Source organism: Cannabis sativa, chromosome 7, assembly GCF_029168945.1.
Source record: "Cannabis sativa cultivar Pink pepper isolate KNU-18-1 chromosome 7, ASM2916894v1, whole genome shotgun sequence".
Taxonomy (NCBI): Eukaryota; Viridiplantae; Streptophyta; class Magnoliopsida; order Rosales; family Cannabaceae; genus Cannabis; species Cannabis sativa.
Window position 1 is genome coordinate 49,432,987 of NC_083607.1, and position 21,891 is coordinate 49,454,877.

The 21,891-nt window shown below is 34.7% G+C and overlaps 1 pseudogene; it reads left to right on the forward strand.

Annotated features, from left to right (window-relative positions):
• The first annotated feature begins 903 nt into the window (after nucleotides 1-903).
• The window catches only part of LOC115696689 (uncharacterized), a 74,378-nt pseudogene continuing 53,390 nt past the window's right edge, over nucleotides 904-21,891 (forward strand).

Sequence of the window (21,891 nt, forward strand, 5' to 3'; positions counted from 1 at the left end):
GTCTGAGAAAGTTGGGTTCAGTGGCAAGGTTGCTTCTTTCTCTTACAACAACAGAATAGTGTCTCTGCTTTACTAAAATTTAATTTAGACTTTGTGAAGATTAATTATTTTAATTAATTTTTATAATTTTAATTTGTTAAATATAAATTAATTAACATAAAAATGTAATGTAGGTTCTCTATCCGTTCTCTATGTGGTTAGTGTTATGAATTCATATTATTATTATTATAATGTGAACTGATCATGTTTGATTGTGTCACAATATAATATGAAGGTGACTGGTCTTGATTTTTCAAAGGAACAATTATCAGTTGCTGCATCGAGGCAGCAGTTGGCCTCTAAACTCTGCTACAAGAATATTGAGTGAGCACTGGTAAATCTTGTCATTTGTGGCTGTTCAAAACATCAACTCAATATTTGTGGTTCTTCTTCAGTTATATGATAACAAACATTTCATTTCAATATGTTTTTCTCAACTTAGTATTTTATATTGTAATTCAATGATCACTAGACATTGGTATTGATAATTTTGTTAAGCATTGCTTTGAAGGTGGGTGGAAGGTGATGTCCAGAGAAGGTTTTTTGTTGCTTTACAAGTGATGAGATGATTAAATGAAATTAGAGCCATCTTCATTTTTATTTTATTTATTTACAAAGTAATTGTACAATGAATAGATTCTACAAGTATTTGGGTAAGCTTTGATTCTTATCATCTTTGTCTTTGGAAATGTAAGTTTAAAGAAGTGTTCATGAAATTGTGGAACCATTACAGGCCTTATTCCAATCGTATAGGATTTATAAGATTATTCTCAGGATGGATGGAAGTTAAATATTACCAACTTAAGTGGACTTGCAATGTCATTGCTGTCTCATTGAAATACTGAAATAAATATTAGCTATGGGATGCTGCTATTAGAGATAATCAGTGGGAAGAAGAACTCTAGCTTCTACTATTATGAGAAGGAGCTAAGCCTTGTCGATTATGTGAGTTTATAGTCGCAACTCCTAATTTACTATTTTATCAGTTCATTTTTCAAATGTTCTTCTTGATTGGTTAGACATGTTTGTTTGGTAGGCATGGCAATTGTGGAATGAAAGCAGAAGACTAGAAGTGGTTGATGATGTATTGGCCGAGTCATACTCTGCAGAAGAAGCAGTAAGGTGCATATTTTAGATTTGGATTTTTTATTATTTATAACCATTTTAGTGAATAGGGCTTGTGTCTTATTTCCACAGATTTTGTACAATCGGTTTTGACATGATTTACTCCAATATTCTAATGTTCCATATATAGCTCAATTTTAAGAATGTAGTCTATTTGAGATTGAGATTGACAATATTGCTTTGTTAAAAGCCAGCAACAAGCTTGGGGAGTGAGCAATACCATTACAACAATAAAACTAAGGTAGCCCAGAGGGGTCGCTTAAAGTTTTTATTAATTATTATGGTCTTCCTTTTTTATATATTCTTCTCCTTTCAATTTCTTTGGTTCACTATTTTTTAATTCAGTACTGGAAAAAAAAAAGAGAGAGAGAAATGAGATTTGACATCTTCATAAACAAATTAAAGAAAAGAAGCCATAGAGAGTTATGAAAACAAAAGTTGTGCCAAAAAAATACTGAATTTCCAACTGAAAGAAAGCATAAAAAAAAAGGAAAGAAAGAAAGCATAATGAGAGATGCATTTTGGAAATTATAGCACTTGGTTATGTGGACAGTGGAATAAGATGTTTGGGTAATTAATATTTATGAATATGATTCATATTATCTAGTTAACTAGGATTGTTTTAGGTTTATTGTTAGTTGGTGATAGTTTTAGTCTTTTTATTCGGGTCTCAGCATTAGTTTCTATAGGTAATTTTTGTCTTATTTTGTTAAACCTTTGAAGACTGTCTTTTGTCATTCTTTTCATAAATCTACTACTACTTCATCTGTTGTCTTTGATGCCATTACTAAAAACAAGATCAATTGACCAAAATTTTGCATTTTGCGAAGTACTATGCTCTTTGTCATGGGGAATTAGAGTTTCACTACTTTGTCTAGTAAGTCTGATGATAAATGAGAAATTTATATTAGGAAGAAGCATTGGGTAACAATAGATTTTATTTTTTGGTTACAGAAAAATGGTGGATGGTTTGTCACAGTTTTCTTCTTGCTAAACCTTTAACAGTGTAAAGTGTTTACTTTTGTTATAGTATCACTGTAGAGATAATTTGTTGGTAAGCCTCAATACTAATTTGTTTGATGTTTTTTCCACAATCAGGTAAGTAGCTGGCAGATTCCAAACGAGGTTACGAGACGTGGTACCATTCTCAAAATGGGAGAAGGAACTTCCGAAGATTGTTTTTGATCCGCGATTTAAGGTTTGCTGAACTAAAATATTACAATGTGCTTTCTGAATTGCTCAAATAGTCAATCATGTAGTAATTGTTATTCCTTCTTGGTCTCAAAATGTTGTAGCTTAGGCGATATTAGTTAAAAAAAACTAGAAGGCAGTACTAGCAGCTTTTGCACTTTAGGTGCCCATAGACTAAAATATATAATGCACTGTCTGATAATTAAGAGGAACTAAAATAACATGAAGTCATAACTGTTTTTCAACTTTGATGTTTGTTAGTCTAGTATATAGTTAATTATTACTTATTAGCTCCCACCCACCAAGTGAATATTTTTCCATTCTTTATTTTCTTCCTGATAGTGTTTCTAAGTTTTATTTTAAAATTGACATCTTATAATTTATAAAATGAGGGAGACTGATTTTGGGTCTCATTGCAGGCTATTCCAAGCTACTCCACTAGGAGATCCTTGTTTAAGCACTTTGTAAAACACGTGTGGAGGAGGAACGCAAGGAAAAAAGAGATGCTCAGAAGGCTGCAATAGAGAGTTTTAAGCAATTACTAGATGAAGCCTTAGAGGTTTGTTTGATATCCCTCCACAAAAGATTTAGAGCTTCTTGTATTAATCAAACCATGGTATATACATATAAAATTGAATTAGCCATCTTTAACTACAACCACGAGTCTTGACAAAGAGAAAAGTCAATTGTTGCTTTGTCTAATAGCTAAAGTATTTTGATCATAACCTTGGTGATACTTTTCCATATCCTTTTGGATCCCTTGATACATGTAAATTTTTTGAATATGAGAATTATGATTGTGAAAAGAGCTCAAACAAAAAAGAAACAGAAATAACTGAATATAAACTAAATAATTTGCTTAATCTAATTTTTTATTAGCTCATTATCTTTGATTTTAAGGTTTTCAAGATGTAGAATGCAATTTTGGTATTATGTGATTAGTTAATAGAATCGATATGGCATTTTAAAACAGACGGAATAAATTTTTTGTGACAGTTTTAAAATGCCATGAAACATTTAGCGTCATTTTTTAACCGACGCTAAAAATAAAACAGAAAACTAAGTATTTAGCGTCGGTTTATAAATGTCGAAAATGTTTTTTTGCGTCGTTTTGAAAATGACGCTAATAAAAAACTATTTGCGTCTACGGTATATACGTCGGTTTTATAAACCGACGTAAATTCTTTAAGTGACACTTAAAAACTGACGTGAATAGTGAATTTTGTAGTAGTGGGCTACTCTAATTCTTTCCAATAGATCAGACTGTATGGTGATATTAGCAAGTTTTCTAATTACCAATTCAATTCCCGCTCTCGTCATATCCTTAGCCAACTTTGCTGAGATTTCCTTTAGTTCACAAACTTGCCCTGGTCCTTTCCGACTTAGAGCATCCGCTACCACATTTGCTTTACCAGGGTGGTAGAGAATCTCGCAGTCATAATCTTTGACCAGTTCTAACCATCGTCGTTGCCTCATATTTAAATCCTTCTGAGTGAAAAAGTACTTGAGGCTTTTGTGATCTGTATAAATTTCACACTTCTCACCGTACAGATAGTGACGCCAAACTTTTAGTGCAAAGACAACTGCTGCCAATTCAATATCATGGGTAGGATACCGTTATTCATATTCCTTCAATTGCCTGGATGCATAAGCAATCACTTTCCATGACTGCATAAGAACACAACCTAACCCTTGTTTGGATGCATCACAATAAATCACAAACTTTTCATCACTTTTTGGTAAAGTTAACACAGGAGCGGTAATCAACCTTTGCTTCAATTCCTGGAAACTACCTTCACACTTGTCAGTCCAAACAAACTTACAATTCTTTCGGGTCAATTCAGTTAAAGGCGTAGAAATCTTTGCAAAGCCTTCAACAAATCTTCGATAATACCCTGCTAACCGTAGGAAACTTCTAACTTCGGTTGCTGACTTAGGTCGAGGCCAGTCACGTACTGCTTCGATCTTTACTGGGTCTACTAAAATACCATCTTTACTCACCACATGGCCCAAGAAACTCACCTGAGGTAACCAAAATTCACATTTCTTAAACTTGGCATACAACTTATGTTCCCTGACACGTTGTAATACCATTCGAAGATGTCTTTCGTGAGTCTCTTCTGAGTCTGAATAAATTAGAATGTCATCAATAAAGACAATAACAAAATCATCCAGAAAGTCTTTGAACACTCGGTTCATCAGGTCCATAAATGCTGCTGGGGCATTTGTTAATCCGAAGGACATTACCAGGAATTCGTAATGGCCATACCGGGTCCGGAAAGCTGTCTTGGGAATATCCTCCTCCCGAATCCTCAGTTGGTAATAACCAGACCGAAGATCAATCTTGGAAAAGACAGTCTTTCCTACTTGGTGATCAAATAAATCATCTATTCTTGGCAAAGGATACTTATTCTTCACTGTCAACTTGTTTAACTCCCGATAATCTATGCACATTCGTAAAGTTCCATCTTTCTTTTTCACGAACAAAACTGGTGCACCCCAAGGTGAAGTGCTAGGTCTAGTAAATTTTAAATCCATCATCCCCTGTAATTGAACTTTTAACTCTTTCAGCTCCGCAGGTGCCATCCTGTAGGGAGCTTTCGATACGGAGTTCGGCACACAGTATTAGATCAATCTCAAAATCAATTTCACGTTTTGGCGGTAACCCCGGTAACTCTTCTGGAAAAACATCCAGAAATTCTCGAACCACTGGGACATGCTCAGGTCCCGCTAGTGGTTCCCTGGTAATATCCACAACACTTGCTAAGAAACCAATGCACCCCTCACACAACAAATCTCTTGCCTTAAGGGCTGAAATTAAGGGAATCCGAGATCCCTGCATCTTACCCACAAATACAAAGGGGTCCTCGCCCTCAGGCTGAAAAGTTACCATCTTTCTTTTACAATCAATGGTGGCGTTGTATTTAGCAAGCCAATCCATCACCAAAATAACATCAAAATCCCCCAGACTCAATTCTATCAGATCAACTGATAACTCTCTTCCTTCCACCAATACTGGAAGGGATCGAACCCACCTGCTGGAGATAACCAACTCCCCAGTAGGCAACAAGGTTCCAAAACCTCTAGAAAGCACATCACTAGGTCTATTCAACTTCTCAATTATTCTACTTGAAATATAAGAATGCGTCGCACCAGAATCAATTAGAACAGTCAATAAAGTACCGGCAACGAAGCGGCGACTGTCACAGTGGAAGGACCAGCATCAGCCTCAGCTTGAGTCAGGGCAAACACTCGGGCAGGAGTGGGTGTATCATCCTTCTTTTGCTCTAGTCGTAGAAATTGTGGACAATTTCTCTTCATGTGACCCACCATTCCACAGTGGAAACAGGCCCTGGCCTGACACTCGCCCAGGTGATGCCTTTTACATCTCGAACATTCAGGAAAAGTCCGCCAGTTTTCGTTTCCACCATGACGGAAACCTTGGTTACCCTGGAATCTTTTATTTGGGCCTGCTGCTGATGATTCACTAGGTCTTTTCTTGCGGTCACCGGGATCAGTACCCCTACCCGAACCAGCACCTAATGTTTGCTTCCATGAATCTCTTCTGGCAATATTTTTCTTTCGTATCTGAGCTTCTGCACCCTCAGAAACTAAGGCCAACTCAACTATTTGAGCATAAGTACGGGCAACCCCCGGTTGTTTAGAAGCAACAATCACATCCCGGGCGATGTGTTCATCCAGCCCTCGAATGAACTTTGCTTTCCTAGCAGCTTCAGTAGCCACCTCATCTGAGGCAAACTTTGGCAGTCGATCAAACTTAGTGGCATACTCCGTCACAGTCATACTACCCTGAGTTAACCGTATAAACTCTTCTGCCTTTGCTGCCCGAATAGACTCATTATAATACTTCTCATAAAATAAGGCCTGGAAGGCTTCCCAGGTCATGTTATTCAGATCATGGCCCTGAGATACAATCTCCCACCAAATACGGGCATCATCTCGTAGCATATAAGTAGCACACCTGACCCGGTCATTATCTTCAACTCGCATAAAATCAAAAATGGATGTTATCATACTCATCCATTGCTCCGCCTTGAGTGGATCAGCACCACCCTCAAACACTGGCGGGTTCTGCTTCCTGAACCGCTCATATAATGGTTCCAAACGATTCCCTGCATCCGGTGGCACTACCAGAGGTGCCAGAGGATTAGGATTAAGGTTTAGAGCAGGCTGAGCTCGCTGCTCTCTTAGTTCTCTGATTTTCTCATCCTGCCGCCGAATAGTTTCTTGCATTGCAGCATATAACTCTTCCCAGTTAGGTGGTGGTAAAGGGTTCTCACCCTCACCGGCAGCCCCGAGCCCAGCTAGCTCGCGGGTACCCCTACCAGTCCGCCTCGGGTGCATAACTATACACTTGCGATCACATTCCATGTAATAGCAATACTGATAAGTATTTCCATGTATTATTCTACCCACACCATTACGATATCAACATAATTCAAATAATCAGGTAATCAGAAAATTAACAAACTATCTTTTAACTTAAAGCTTACTAAACCATGAGTCGATCAGGTCCTTGCAGCCAATGTACATATCAAACCAGTCTTCAGGATCTAAAAACCTTGGCGCTCTGATACCATGCTGTAACGCCCTGTCCAATAGGGACGCCACGTGTGTGCAATTTAATAAAATACTGATATTTATATAATATGTAATTATACTAAAAGTGTGGGTAATTAAATTTTGATAATTAAAATTCAACTTTTAAACTGTTTAACAAAAGATAAGTAATATGGACTACGGGGTTCCCCTGTTTTCAAAATATTCACAAACTGGTTTCAAAGTATTTTACAACATAAACTTTATACTTCCAAAATACAATCAAAATAGAGCATCCTGTTTACTGGGCCGTGACACTGCGGCTGGTATGTACATTGCTGCTGCGACAACAAACTCATGGTTGCTCAACTTTTGCCTTTCCTTTACATGCAACACAAAGCACCCGTGAGTCACAGAGACTCAGTAAGAAAAGTAACCAAAACGTTAACTGAAAATGATTATCAATTTAATCTCATACCAATATGTTTACTCATTATACAATATCATAAAGTATTCCTTTACACATTACGCATTCACATTACACAATCTTGGTACTTTATAAAGTACCCCTTTTTACCACTCGTTAACCACGAGCTGAATATGTCACTATCGTTGCCCGATAAAGCAAACGATAAGTAAGAAATCTAACCGCGGTTTCAAGAGTAATTACTCGTAACGGTAATAACCGTTTCCAACCCTAGGTCATAACCTAGGCTTACTAAATATTTAATCAAAGTCTTGATAATAATCAAGGCCACTTCCATTCAAACATTAATCTTTAACCACATACGGTGCTTACCACTTTTCTTACCTTGGTTCAGAAATCAAGAGTACGGGCCGACTTGAGTGGAAAACAAGCTAAGCAATTCCGGTCCTATGTCACAACAATTAAAACTCAAATGAAAACCTTAATCAAATTTCTGATAATCAACTATTCTCACAATCGAACACACCATACTTTCCCCCAGATCAACTAGCTTAACCATCTCTAAAACACCCTGAATTCCACTCCGAAAGACACCCCGAAACAGATCGGACTTGAGGAGAAAAACCCAAAATCCCCCCTTTCCTAGGAAAAACGGTCGGCCGTTTTTCAGACACCCAGAAAAACGGCCTGCCTTTTTTTCCTGGCAGCCATGGTGATTTCTGGTTTTTCACCCCAAAAACCAATCAAAGCTCCACCAAACCTAACCAAACTTTCCAGAATAGTATATTATGGCAATTATAACATAACCAAACAACCATTTCAATACAATATATCAATTAGCTCAAAATCACACTTCAAAGTTAAGAAAAACTAAATTTTCTCTCAACAACCATATCCAATTTCAACCAGCCATTAACCTCACTCAATTTTCATTCAAACAAGTTCAAATTCAACCCTAAGAACCTACCTTACCCTCAGTTTATACCCCAGCTCAGAATTCATTGAAAACCTTCACCAAAACCTATACTAAACTCAAGAAAACCAATCAAGAGAAGAGTAGAAAATCATACCTTCACTTAGCTAGCTTCTAGGGCTTAGATTAGCTCAAGAGTGGATGAAATAAAATGAGTTTCACCTGGTTCCAAGCTGCTCCTAGGGCTCGGCAGAAGGAGAAGAAGAAGAGAAGCTTGGTGTTGATTTTTTTGAAAATATTTTCTTGCCTTGGAAGGAAACTCTTTAAATAAGGGTTTTCTTTCTTTTTTTTTTTAAAAAAAAAAAAATAATAGGCAGCTTAAAAAAAATGAAAGAAAAGTCAAAAAGAAAAAAAGGGTTCCATTGAATTTGCTAATCTACCCCCCTTGCATAATTTTTTTTTAAAAAAAAACCTTAGGGGCATTTTTGTAATTTTACTAATTCCCCAATCCGACATTCTAATAAAATTCTAACTTAATCCGGGATATCCTCAAAATAATTCTTTCATTTAATGTCGTGACATTACTAACCACATAGCTAAATTTCCACAATTGCCGGGTCCAAAAATAACGTATTTCATTAAATAATTTCTCAACAATTTACCTAAGTAAGATCATAATCCTACTTCATTTTCCAAGTAATTACATATTTAATAAAATATGTCCATTTAAATATTATTTATTTTCTGGGATATTACATTACTAGTTTTTAAAATTATTGGCTTTATACATATAGAGAAAGAGTAGATTGCTTATGGTCTTTCTTTACTAGTTGGGCTACAGTTTACGTTGATTAATTTTCAAAGTTAATAATGTTTAAGGTCATGTTTAATCCATTTTAAGATTTTTTATTATTTTCTTCTCAGGTTATTTTTTTTCTGTAATTATTGTAGAAGAAATAGAATAGAAGGAAAGAGAGTGAATGATAATCATAGGATCGCATATTCAATTCCAATGATCAATGGTGAAAGTGATCATTACATAGTTACCAAAAAACCTTAAAATTCGAAGATTCAGCGAGACTCTTCTTGGAACTATGGTAAGCCATTCTGATATGGGAAATTTTAATTGAAACTTTTAGTGGTGAGGTGTGGATTTATATAAAATGTAGTAGGAGTAATTCATGCATGCTTGGTGTTTGCCTACTTGTTTTGTTTCCTTTACCTTGAAAGTTCCTTTTATTGTTCACTACAGAAATTCTATTTTTTTTTTTTCGGATTGATGATTGGAAGGTTATGGTTTTTTAAATAAGAGCAAGGACAAGAAATGGGCTGATTGAACTATATTATGGCCATATTCCTTTTGTTGTGGATCTTTGGGGATGTTGCCATTGAAAATTTCCCTATTTGTCTCAAAGCTATTATTTCCTTTTGGAATCTTAGGCTCAATATCAATATTCTTGCTATTCTTGAAGGTACCTATATATACATATAGATAAGTAAATATATAATTAAGGTTATTGTAAAATAATTAAGTTTAAAGTGTTATATATATTCCTTAACTAGAACTCAATATATATATATATATAATTGACAGTAATTGGAACAATTGCTATTAGGGACTATATAAGCTGCAACCATTGTCTTTCTCTTTTTTGTTGCGGAGTGGTTGGTGTCAAGGGCAAGCCACAAGGTTAGCTCAATAACAACCTTTTTCCCTTTAGTTGCATATGTATAGGTTTTTGGATTTTTATTGACAAGTGAGCATGATTTTAGAGTATTAAATGATTTGAAATAAAGTATGGTTATTGAATTCATTAAAAGTAGTAATATGTTTTATTTTCTTGGGTTTGGTTCACATTTATAATGTTAATCAACATTGTTGTTTTTTGTGTGAAAAAAAAGAGGAGTTTAAGAACCATCAAGGTTGTTGATTCATGATTGTGCTTTAGTGTTCATTCATACATACTACTCTCAATTTTTGAATTTTGAAGCCTAATATAGTTACTAATTTGAGATTATATCATTTTTTTTTATTTTTTGCTGAAAGTTAGGGATTATATCTTGGTTCCAAGTTTTTTCTATGTCGATTCCGATGTTCAACATAGTTTTTATTTGATTTTTATATTTTTTTTCTGTGATGTTGCTTGTGCAAGTTGAGCGACTGTTTTTTCGTTATTTGTTTTGTGTGTGAAAATAGTGTATGGGGGTGCTAAATAAGGTGAAAACTTCTATCATTAAATCAGTGTCAAAAAAATTTTCGAATCCCCAAAAACAACAAGTTTGAACTTGACATTTCAACAAAAGAAAAAAAAACAAGTTTGAACTTGAAATGTTAGACAGAGAGATTTTATAACTTCTTTAACATATTGAAAGGGTTTGTCTTTACATGTCTCATGAACAAATATGTTAATATTGTCTTTATTTTTCCTCAAGGGAAGACAAACAAATAAAATAAATATTACAATCCCAATACTAGTTTCATTAATCTTTATATGCCTCTCTTGTGGCACAACATGCCTATTTTTCTAAAGAATCACATTTGCATATTTTCTTGTCCATAATTTTCTATATTAGTGTATGGTCTTTACTTAGTTTTAATTGAATAAAAATATTTATATTCTCTTTAGTTCACCTAAAAAAATAGAAGAAAAAAATAGTGAAGTACCACTGCTAGTTTTATTAATCTTTGTATTGCTTTTTCTTTTTAGTCTTCAATTCCCGAAGAGTAATCATCTCTGTTTATAATCTTCATATAGTTTTATTAATCCTCAATAAATCATGTTTGAGAAAGGCTCTATATAGTTAATACTAGTTTGATGTTTTCTTTGAATTGTTATTACATGAATTAGTTGTGGTTGTTCATTTGCATAAGTCAATTATAATCATTCTTAGGTGGTTGTTAATTTACATATATTGTGCACATTGCTTATTGTATTGTTATTTTTCTTTAGTTATTTACCTAGAAGTTTTGGTTTTTAGAAGAGAAATTAGGTTCAATAGATTATTTTGTAATAACAAAAGTTTTTTATAAACTAAATTACCAATGACATTTTTTCTTTTTTTTTTTCTTTTCTGTTTGTGTTATAAGGATTATGAAGTAAGAACAACAATTGATATTAAATCTTCTCATGTTAGTTTATTGATTTTATTCCTTACACACTATTGTTTGAATGTGTTATTATTGAAATTATTTCTTTTCATGTTGTCACTTACAATATATTAATAACTTTCAATTTTTCAGGATAAAGTAACAAGTATAGGAAAGTGAGGAAAAAAAGATAGCTCATGGGAGGAATATTGTGCATTTTCTTTATTTTTGTAACTTGGAAGATTTATAGTATTAATTATGTGTTGATGTTTGTATATATAAAATTATAGTGGTATGAATGTATATGAAAAATATTTTAATTACCATTTATAAAGAATTTCGTTGGAGCAATAAATTTTATTTGCTTTCAAAAAAAAAAAACTGTATATATATGTGAAATATACATATTATATAGGCAGTATTAATATACATATAATATAGGCAGAATATGTATGTATTAAAAAATAAGAGTTTTTATAGCGGTTTTTGTAGAAAAAGTGGGATAAAAGGATATATTTATCCTAGTTTTTTCATAAAAAGTACCATTTTCTCCCACTTTTTTCAAAAAATCAGGATAAAAGGGGTACTTTTTATTCCATTTTCTTAAATACCTTTTATCCCATTAGCATATATTCCGATTTTTATTTTAGCGAAAACCGAGATAAAAAGCCTTAAAAACTTGGATTAAAGGCCTTTTCTTGGATAAACTTTTGAACATGCTCTTAAAATCTACGTCCATTCTTACGGAGACAAAAGTAAAAAAATCAGTGAGCAACAGTGACATTGGATTTGCAAATGGAGTAGAAATTAAAAAAGTGGGTTTAGACCAGGCCACTATTCGCAAAGAATAATGCTTGCCTTCAAAAATCTCTTGTAAGAATCGCCTATAACGACTAGAAGTTTCTTCTTGGCTTGATTTAATCAGATGATCTTCAATCCTGGAATTATTCACTTCTAATTTGGACTAAGGTTTTGAATTTTTGGATTTGTATGGGAATAACAGATGTTTGGTATATTTTGGTGCTATAAATTTTGGACGATAAATTTCTGAACCAGAATGGGACATCTCCACGGAAGAAGGACAATCCCAATTTCTAGATGAAGTTTACCAAACTAGGGGTTTATGAAATATAGCTAGCATAAACTATGCCAAACAAAAAAAAATGTATATGAACCTTAGATGTTGAATTAAATGAAGTAATGAAGCCTAAGGCAGATCATCACTCGAGTAAAATCAAACGAAGAATGAGGTACTTACTGTGTGAAATTAAAAGGCGGGTTTGAAAAAAGTCACAAGAAGAATATCAAAGATGAAAATGGAGGAAAATAGGTTCTTACCATTTTATACTTTGAGCCCAGTCACAGTAAGGTCACAAGATGGAAGATCTAACGGCTGGGAGTGAGAAGAAGTGGAAAGGGTGGGTCATTAATGCTAATAATGACCCTCAAAACCATGAAGCCGTCAAAATCAAGGACATGTGTAATTTTGAAAAAAGAGGTTATGACAAAAATACTCTTTATAATCATTTAAAAAATACTTTTTTATTAAAAAGAACTTTTTAACAGGCAATTGTTATACCTGAAATTCAATTGTCGTTTTAAAGGAGGACACGTGTCAAACTGGAAAGAATACGAACCAACAAATGTAATGATAATTATATTTGAAATGAAATAACTCATTAATGTAGAATTGACAGAGTTTTTTTACAACTTACTGACCGTAAGGTCATATTAGAGATAAAGATATACCAATTGTTGCCTCGTACATTAACGAGAAACTATACATCGTTAGATGTACAAGGCGAGGCATCAACCTTATTACGCATTAGGAGATGAGACATGATAACTGGAAAGACACTTAGTGTATAATACATATTATACAAACTAAGTATAACAATCGGGTAAATCCAAACAACAAATAGCGAGGCACCCATCTCGCTATAGGAAGGCGCGCCCATGATACCTTCACCAACAAGCTCCAGACACCTTTCAGTGGGGTTTGTGGCCCCATCGAGTCAGCTCTCTCTCAAATTGAAGTTGGCACGCAAATGATGTTGACTGCTGAGGTACACCATGTGACCAAGAACTGCAATTTTTAGATGGAGCATAATATCTTCAAGCGCATGAACGACGAGGCTTACATTATCAACCTTGAAAAGACATGGGAAAAGCTCCAGCTCGCTACAAAGGTTATTGTTGTTGTGTTCCCATCGAGACATCTCTAAACATTACGATTTACAACATATTTAATACACATTTATATTGACCCAGTAAAAGTGGACCCATCACAGTTGTGTGATTTTAAAATATTAACCACATTTATTTTACATGGTATGTAATCAAACCCCATGATTTCAGGGGATAATTGTTGTAAGTTATCAGTCAACTATGTAATTAACTGCCTTATGATGTAATTATAAATAGGAGCAAGTTATACTGAAAAAAGGACAAAATAAAATCACTAGAGAAAAGGCCTAAGAGCTATATCAGAAATCTAATAAGATTGACTCATGGACTATGCAAAATTTTAACGGAAAAACCACGTAAAAACCTTTGTGTTCTTATCTTTTCTTTGTCGTTCGTAATTTCTATGCAAGTTTATCACTACTTAGACTCAAATATAGTTAACAAAAATATGCGTTAATAGTAATGATTTACTTTCATGTAATATAAATATAAAACGATGAATATTGTTTATTATGTTGATTTGGATGTGTTCATATTAATTTATGTGTTATTTGATGAATGTATATGATTTACGAAAATTTTCCATGAAAACATTCTATTTGGATTCCTTATGAAAATTTAAGCAACTTTTGTTTTTACGGAACTCAATTTCGATAAAAAATGAGAGAGTTATGGTAGTTTGAATATTCGGGTCCATAGGGTGTCATCGAGTGACACCATGCGCGCGCAGGTGCTTGGACAAGAAGACTTGTACGTGCGCTGAGCTCAGAAAATTCTTGTCTGAAAGCTGGGTGTAACGTGCATGCCATGATAGCATGTTAATTACAAGCTAAGTTATGCCCACAAGTTGTCCAAGTAGTGGTCAAGTGGTGGCGCATGTTGAGGTGCATGCGGGTGGCATGTTGATTCTTAGTTTGCACGGCAATGGCATTTTCATAAATATCTTCAATATTGTCCGGATTGGGACGGGACTTGGTATTCGCCATTTATTTGGGTCTACCAATACGATGGTGCAATCGGATTGGCGAAACTATGTGATTTGGTATATGGTTCGGCCATATGTCTAGAGAGCCAAAAATCATGTATGTTCTTGGTAAAAGGGCAAAAGCTCAGATTCTCTTTAAGGGGGTACCCTGGTGTCAGCTCTCCACCACCCCCTGGCACCTTGGTGCTAAGTGAGCTACTACTAGTTAGAAGGGCTAGTACGACAGCCATATGAGGACCACGAGGGGACTCATATGTCTCCATGAGTTGGAGTACTCATGGACATTATCGGGTTGACCCGGTAGTGCATTTAAGAAGCTGCCAAAGGTTAATGGGTCTGTTTTCATTGACTTGCCGGTATGACGCTTGCACGGGATGTGGCTTAAACTTCTAAGAGACATTATGGTGCACCTTGGCCACGAGTCTCAACATGAGATGACACGAGTAGTCATTTCGGGGCTAGTTTGCATACGCGCATGGGACGAATGCACCATGTTGGAAAGAGACAGTGGTCTAACGTATGCTACTAGTTCGGTGGCTTGTCTGGAGGGCCTGCCAATATGCGTGGAGGCATGACACCTTGAGGATTTTTCCATCGACGTATGGGAGTCCTTGGACGACGAGGGAGACTGTACAGACAGCATCGAATGGGACATGATAGAAGCGTTGGCACGTTGACTTGGTGTTGGCATCTTGCCACACATGCTACCTTGGTCACGAGTGACAAGGTGAGCGTTGGTGTTGGGATTTGCCTTATCAGAGTGGGAACCTAAGGACAGTGCAAGTATCTTGGCTAGAGAACCTCGATGCATGGATGCACTCATGGATGCTTGCGAGCATGACTTGGCGGGAGTTGTTCGAGAGACGGAAGTGTGCATGAGGCACACAGTCAAGCAAAAAATGAGCTCGTTGCTACTCGGATTGTTGGAAGGCTGACCTTGGCTTAGAGAAGTCAAGGTCCCGCACGGGTGTTCCACTTCTTGAAAAAGTGAGCCCGTGGCAGTTGGTATTAGAGCCAAGCTCATCTCAGTGGGAGGTGAACCTAGTTGGCCTACCCTAGAGAGGATGTAGGCGTGTGGACAGATCGAGATGGTACGAATGTTGGAACAAGATGTCGTTGAGCCAGTTAGTCTTTTAAAGGGGATTAGTAGACTGAGATGGAGTTGAGACTGGGTTGCTTTTCTTCATGGGAATACTGGACATCCTAGAGAGGAGACAATGATTGTTGCTTCGAGTTAAGTTCAAAGATGCTAGAAAGGCAACTACCACGTGCAATTGTAGAGAGGTGAAACAGAATGTTCGAAACTCGTTGGTATAGTACAAGAGTGATTGGATAGTCCATACTATATGCTTGGTACACTAGGCCAAGTTTGCCTAACTGACATCGTAAGCCGCAGGAGGCGCTTTTGTTGAAAAGGATGTTGGAAATTATTTTACCAGGATCTTAAATCTACTCACAAGTATGTTGATTAACACCCCAAATATGAACTTTCTAAAATGATGAAATAAATACATATAAAGTATTAGAAACCTTACATTGGGTGCAGCGGAATTAAATGTCTCCTTCCGTTCAGATATCTAGCCCTTGATTCCTTTCTGTAGCAGAGCATTATCAATACCTGAACCTGGATCTTTTTCTCTCCTTCTTTAATGTTGAAACTCTTTCTTGCTGAAAGTCTTTCTTCACGATCTTCCTCACTATGATTGAGGTATCACTTGCTGTGTGTGGGCGCTACTCTAACACTAAGAATTTCGAAATCTTTAGGAAGAAGAGAGAGAGGGAGTGGTCGGCCAAAGATAGGGAGAGAGAGAGGCTCAGTTTTTTCTGAATGAAAAGTCAGAAGAAAAGTGTGTTTTTCCTGAAGCCTTCACTATCTATTTAAAGCATTCCACTAGGGTTAGGTTTGAATTATTTGGCATTAAAATAATGAAAATATCAGAGGGAAAACCCTACAAAAGTGGCCGGCCATGCAATGTGGATATGGGCCTCACTTTTTGCAATTTTGCAGTTTTATCTTTTCTGCATCTAATTTTCTCAAAAACGCCAATTTTCAAATTCAACCATTTAAATGCCAATTCTAACTATTTAATAACTATAAATAATTATTAAATAATATTATCATTTATCATATTTATTAATTGAACCATACAAAGTATCATAATTACCAAATATGCCCCTAAAACTCTTTCTTTACAATTTCGCCCTTACTTAGTGAAAAATTCACAAATAGACGTAGTCTAATTTGAGAATTATAATTGATTAATCAAAACCAATTATATGAGTCTTACAAGCAATATTATCTCAACTAGTGGGGGGACCATGGGTCTATATAACCGAGCTTCCAATAAGTAGATCAAGAATTTATAACCTAAATTCACTGACTTATTAATTCTTCGTTGAATCCACGCATAGAACTTAGAATTGCACTCTCAGTATATAGAAAGCTCTATATGTTCCACCGTATAGACACATCATAAGTTATCCATTGTTATAATCCTAATTTGATCAGTGATCCTCTATATGAATGATCTACACTGTAAAGGGATTAGATTACTGTTACACCCTACAGTGTATTTAATCCTTAAAACACTTAACCCCGTATAAATGATATTTCAGCTTATGTGAAATGAGATCTCCACCATTTATTTTCGTTTGGTCAAGCTCGAAGGAGATCATCCTTTACTTACTATTCGTCGTTTGGTCAAGCTCAAAGGAGATCATCCTTTACTTACTATTCGCCAGATAGAAGCTATAGATTCCATGTTTATGTTAGCGCTCCCACTCAATTGCGCTACCGTGTTCCCAAAATGTACGTATCACCCTGACCCAAAAGTAGGCTTAACTAACAAATCAAAGAACACGAATAGCCTCTTGAGATTGAGCCTAATCATAACATGATTAAGATCATTAGATCTAGGATCAACTAGGCGATATTGACTTGAATAGATATTACAGTAAGTTTAATAAATCTAAGTCAAAGTTCAATATCGGTCCCTTCCGATGCATACTCCATGCATCCAACCTGAGCTTTACTTTAACCAATGCTCTGGAAAGAACATAGCATTTCTCCAAATGCAAGTAAACTTTGTTGTAGATTATCATATCAGTAAAACCCTGTGTCTGATAAATCTAGGAAACTTTATTCACATAGTCATGTTTACTTTCCAATATGTTGATAGCACAATAAACAGGATCAAGTATGTGAAAAGGGTTTCAGATGAATTCATACATTATGTACATATAATCATGAAATAAATGATGTGAACCATGCAACATTAAATGTTATTTCTGATCTATATTAATAAGTAAATCTGATTATATTGAAATGAGTTTTATTTAGGACATAAAATCCAACAAACTCCCACTTGCACTAATATAAAACAAAAAGTACATTTCAATTAATCTCAACACCTTGATATACAAATCAAGTGTAGTAGTAGTAAACTCCTCTTAATAGGATCTGAAAGGTTGAATTAAACACAACCTTTTCTCCACCATTACTCTTCCTTAATCACAAAATCCTTCATAATGTGAAATTCCTCTCTATATGTCTACTCTCTTGGGATACTGGATTCTATACCTTTGGCAACTACTTTTGGTTAATCAGGAAATTAACACTAGTAGTTAAGGCAATTTGGAATGGTGCCAAAGTTGTATAGAACTTTCCCTAGACTGAATAAGTACCTTTCCTGCAACTTTAACATTCAGTCCCTTTCTGGTAGACCTAGAGACTTCAGATAGGTTTTTACACTTCTCCAAAATCACTATTCCACCCCCAAAGTAATCACCATCTTATCAGAAAGATTTTCTATCACAAAGGCAAATTTCAAAATCTGATGTGGTGTAGTCTAAGAGTTTTAAACACACCCTTATAGACTAACATATAGTTCCTCTTCTTTATCTTAAGATTTACTTGATTGTCTTCCAATGTTCTTCTCCTAGATTAATCTGATACCTACTCATTACTCCCACTCAACAGCATGTGTCTTGTCTAAGGCATACAAAAGCATATCTAAGACCTCTCACTGTTGATTGAAGAAATTCTTTCATGGTTTTATCTTTTCTGGAATAGTTGAGACTTTTCCTTAGATAAATAAAATCTATGCCTAGAAGTCGAGAACCTTCTATAGATTGCCATTAGAAAGAAAATGCTTCAGCATCTTACTAAAGTAAGTTGCTTGCATTAGAGTAAGTAATTACAAGGTATACCATAAGCCATAGGTTTAGATAAACTCAAACCTATAATACTAGGAACAGGTAGTTTTGTTAAGTCCATTGAATAGACTTATTAACAAAATTTCCTTTTATGTCCTTGTAATAGAAAAATTTAGGTTACTCCATGTGAATGGATTAAACCATAGTTCTATTGACTTTTCTTTTTAGTTTCTTATCTTGACAAACCATTACTTGTTTAAACTCACAGTGGATTTTAATCACTAGTGTCTTCCAAGTCATAAGAAGGTGAGTTCCTAGAACCTCTCCCACTACGACAAGGTTGTTGGGAATTATTTTACCAGGATCTTAGATCTACTCACAAGTATGTTTATTAACATCCTAAATATGAACTTTCTAAAACGATAAAATAAACACATATAAAGTTAAGAAAACCTTACATTGATGCAGCGGAATAAATGTCTCCTTCCACTCAGATCTCTAACCCTTGATTCCTTTCTGTAGCAGAGTATAATCAAGATCTGAGCCCGAATCTCCTTCTTCTTCAAGCTTTGATCCTTCACAGTCTTCCAATCTATGATTGAGTTACTGCTTGCTGTGTGTGGGCACTTACTCTTTCACTAGGGTCACGAAAAAGATGAAGGGAAAAGAGAGAGAGAGATTTCGGCCAAGGTAGAGAGTGAGGAAGGCTCAGTTTTCTGAAGAGAGAAATTTCTGTGAGAAAGCTAATGAAAAGCATGTGTTGTGAATGAGCCATCACTTTCTATTTATAGGCAACTACTAGGTTTAGGTTTATAATTATTTGGCATTAAAATAATGAAAATAATAATTTGAAAAATCATCATTAAGTGGCCGGCCATATGGTGTTAATGGGCCTCACTTAATTTTGCAATTTTATCAAATTTTATCTCTATTTTCTCAAAAATGCCACTTTTCCAATTCTAACCTTTTAAATGCCAAAACTAATTATTTAATAACTAAAATAGATTATTAAATAATATTGTCATTTAATTTAATTATTAATTAGACATATAAAGTCTATTAATAAATAAATAAACCTAGAAAACTCTTTTCCTTACAATTTCACCCCTGCTTACTGAAAATTCATAAAATTAGACATAGTCTAACTTTAGAATTATAATTGATCAATCACGAATCAATTAATGAGTCTTACAAGCAGAATGTTCTCAACTAGAATGGGGACCATGGATCTATATGCTGAGCTTCCAATAAGTGAACCAAATTTACCAAGTAAATTCCTACTTATTAATTCTTCGTTGAATCAACTCTTAGTTTTTAGAATTGCACTCTCAGACTTATATAGAGCATATTGTATGTTTCACGATACCAATATACTATCTCATTTAACCATTGTTATAATCTTATTGTGATTTAAAGATCCTCTCTATAGATGATTTACATCGAGATGGGATTTCTTTACCGTTCTCACCCCTCAATGTATTTTGCCCCTTAAAACACTTAGCTACCTGTAAATGGTGTTTAGTGATCTAATAATTAGTCAGTTAAACAAGAGCTCATCCATTTACTTCTATTTACTAAGCTCGAAGGGAATCATCACTTAACTTCCATACACCAGTAGAAGCTATAGATTCCATATTTATGTTCAGCACTCCCACTCAATCATACTATCATGTTCTCGAAATATACGTATCACCCTGACCCGAAAGTAGGCTTAACTAATAAATCTAAGAACATGAATAGCACTCCTGAGTTGAGCCTAAGCATATCAGGATTTAGATTCTTTTAATCTTAAGATCAACTACTGATATTGACTTGGAAAGATATGTATAACGGTAAGTTTGTAATATCTTAACTTAGTTGCAATATCGGTCCAGTCCAATGTATACTCCATACATTCGAAACTAGTATACTTTACTAATGTCCTGGAAAGAACATAACACTTACTCCAAGTGTAAGTACACATCATCGCTGATTATCACATTAGTGTAAATCCAATAACACTGATGAAACAGGGACCAAAACTTTTGATTCATATGATCACAATCACATTCCACTGTGTTGACGATACTGTAATTGTGAATAAACATATGATCTGGATTTAACTGATTTTGTGTGTATGAATGTAATAAACATATTAAACATGTTAAACCATTAGCATGTAAAATTCATGCAAACATCAATCACTTCAAATTTCTAATATTGATAACTAATCAGATTGTAAAGAGTTTTATTTAGGGCATAAAACCCAACAAACTCCAACTTGCACTAATATAAAACAAACTGTGCAAATAGGTCAATCTGATGTCTTGATCTTCAGATCAAGTGTAGTATATTTGAATCCACCCAAAGTTCTGGAAACTAGTTCATAAATACACTTATGAAACATCCTTTACTATATGCTTTACTTATCAAGGGATACTGAAATCTTTACTGTTTTAAAAGTACATCTGAATTAACAGAAGACATATCTCTCATATTTTAAAATATGTAATTGAGATAATACAGTGTAGACTTTTCTTCAGTGATATAACTTTCTTGGATTTCGAATACACAAAGTTATAATTCTTCTCTGGTAGAGCTTGAATTATTATACAATAATTCCTCCACCCCCAAAGTAAGCACCATCTGATATAAATCGAAATTAGATGGTGAGATACAAGGACAACTGATACACAGTTCCTTAATATCTGACATATAGATCACTTTCATAAATCTTTCTTGAATATCTTCTAATGTTCCCTATTTGATTACATCTCAGATAGCTCCCACTCAATAGCAGATGTCTGGTTAAATAATACTTTTAACCTCTGATTGTTTAGAGAGTTACCTAGTTGTGACTTTTGTATTAGTCTTGAAACTTTAAGTCAAGACTAAGTCATCAACATAGCAGACTAGTATTTGAAGTGAAAAATACATGCCAGAGATTAAAGTAATCAAAATTAAGATACCATCAAATTTTTATGAGGATTAAGAATTCTTGGTTCAAGTCATTCGAATGGACTGAACTAGAGTTCTTTATCTTATTCTCATAATTCTGATAAGCTATACCTATCCATGTGAATGGTTAGATTTGCTTTTCAGTAGTGTTCTTAAGTACCTATCACAAGTATCAACCTAATGAAGATGGGTATAGAACTTTAAAATTCTCCCACTCAATTAAGGTAGTGTGAAACTTTAACAAAGAACTTTCAAAGGTATCAAACTTTTACTTACAACAGTAA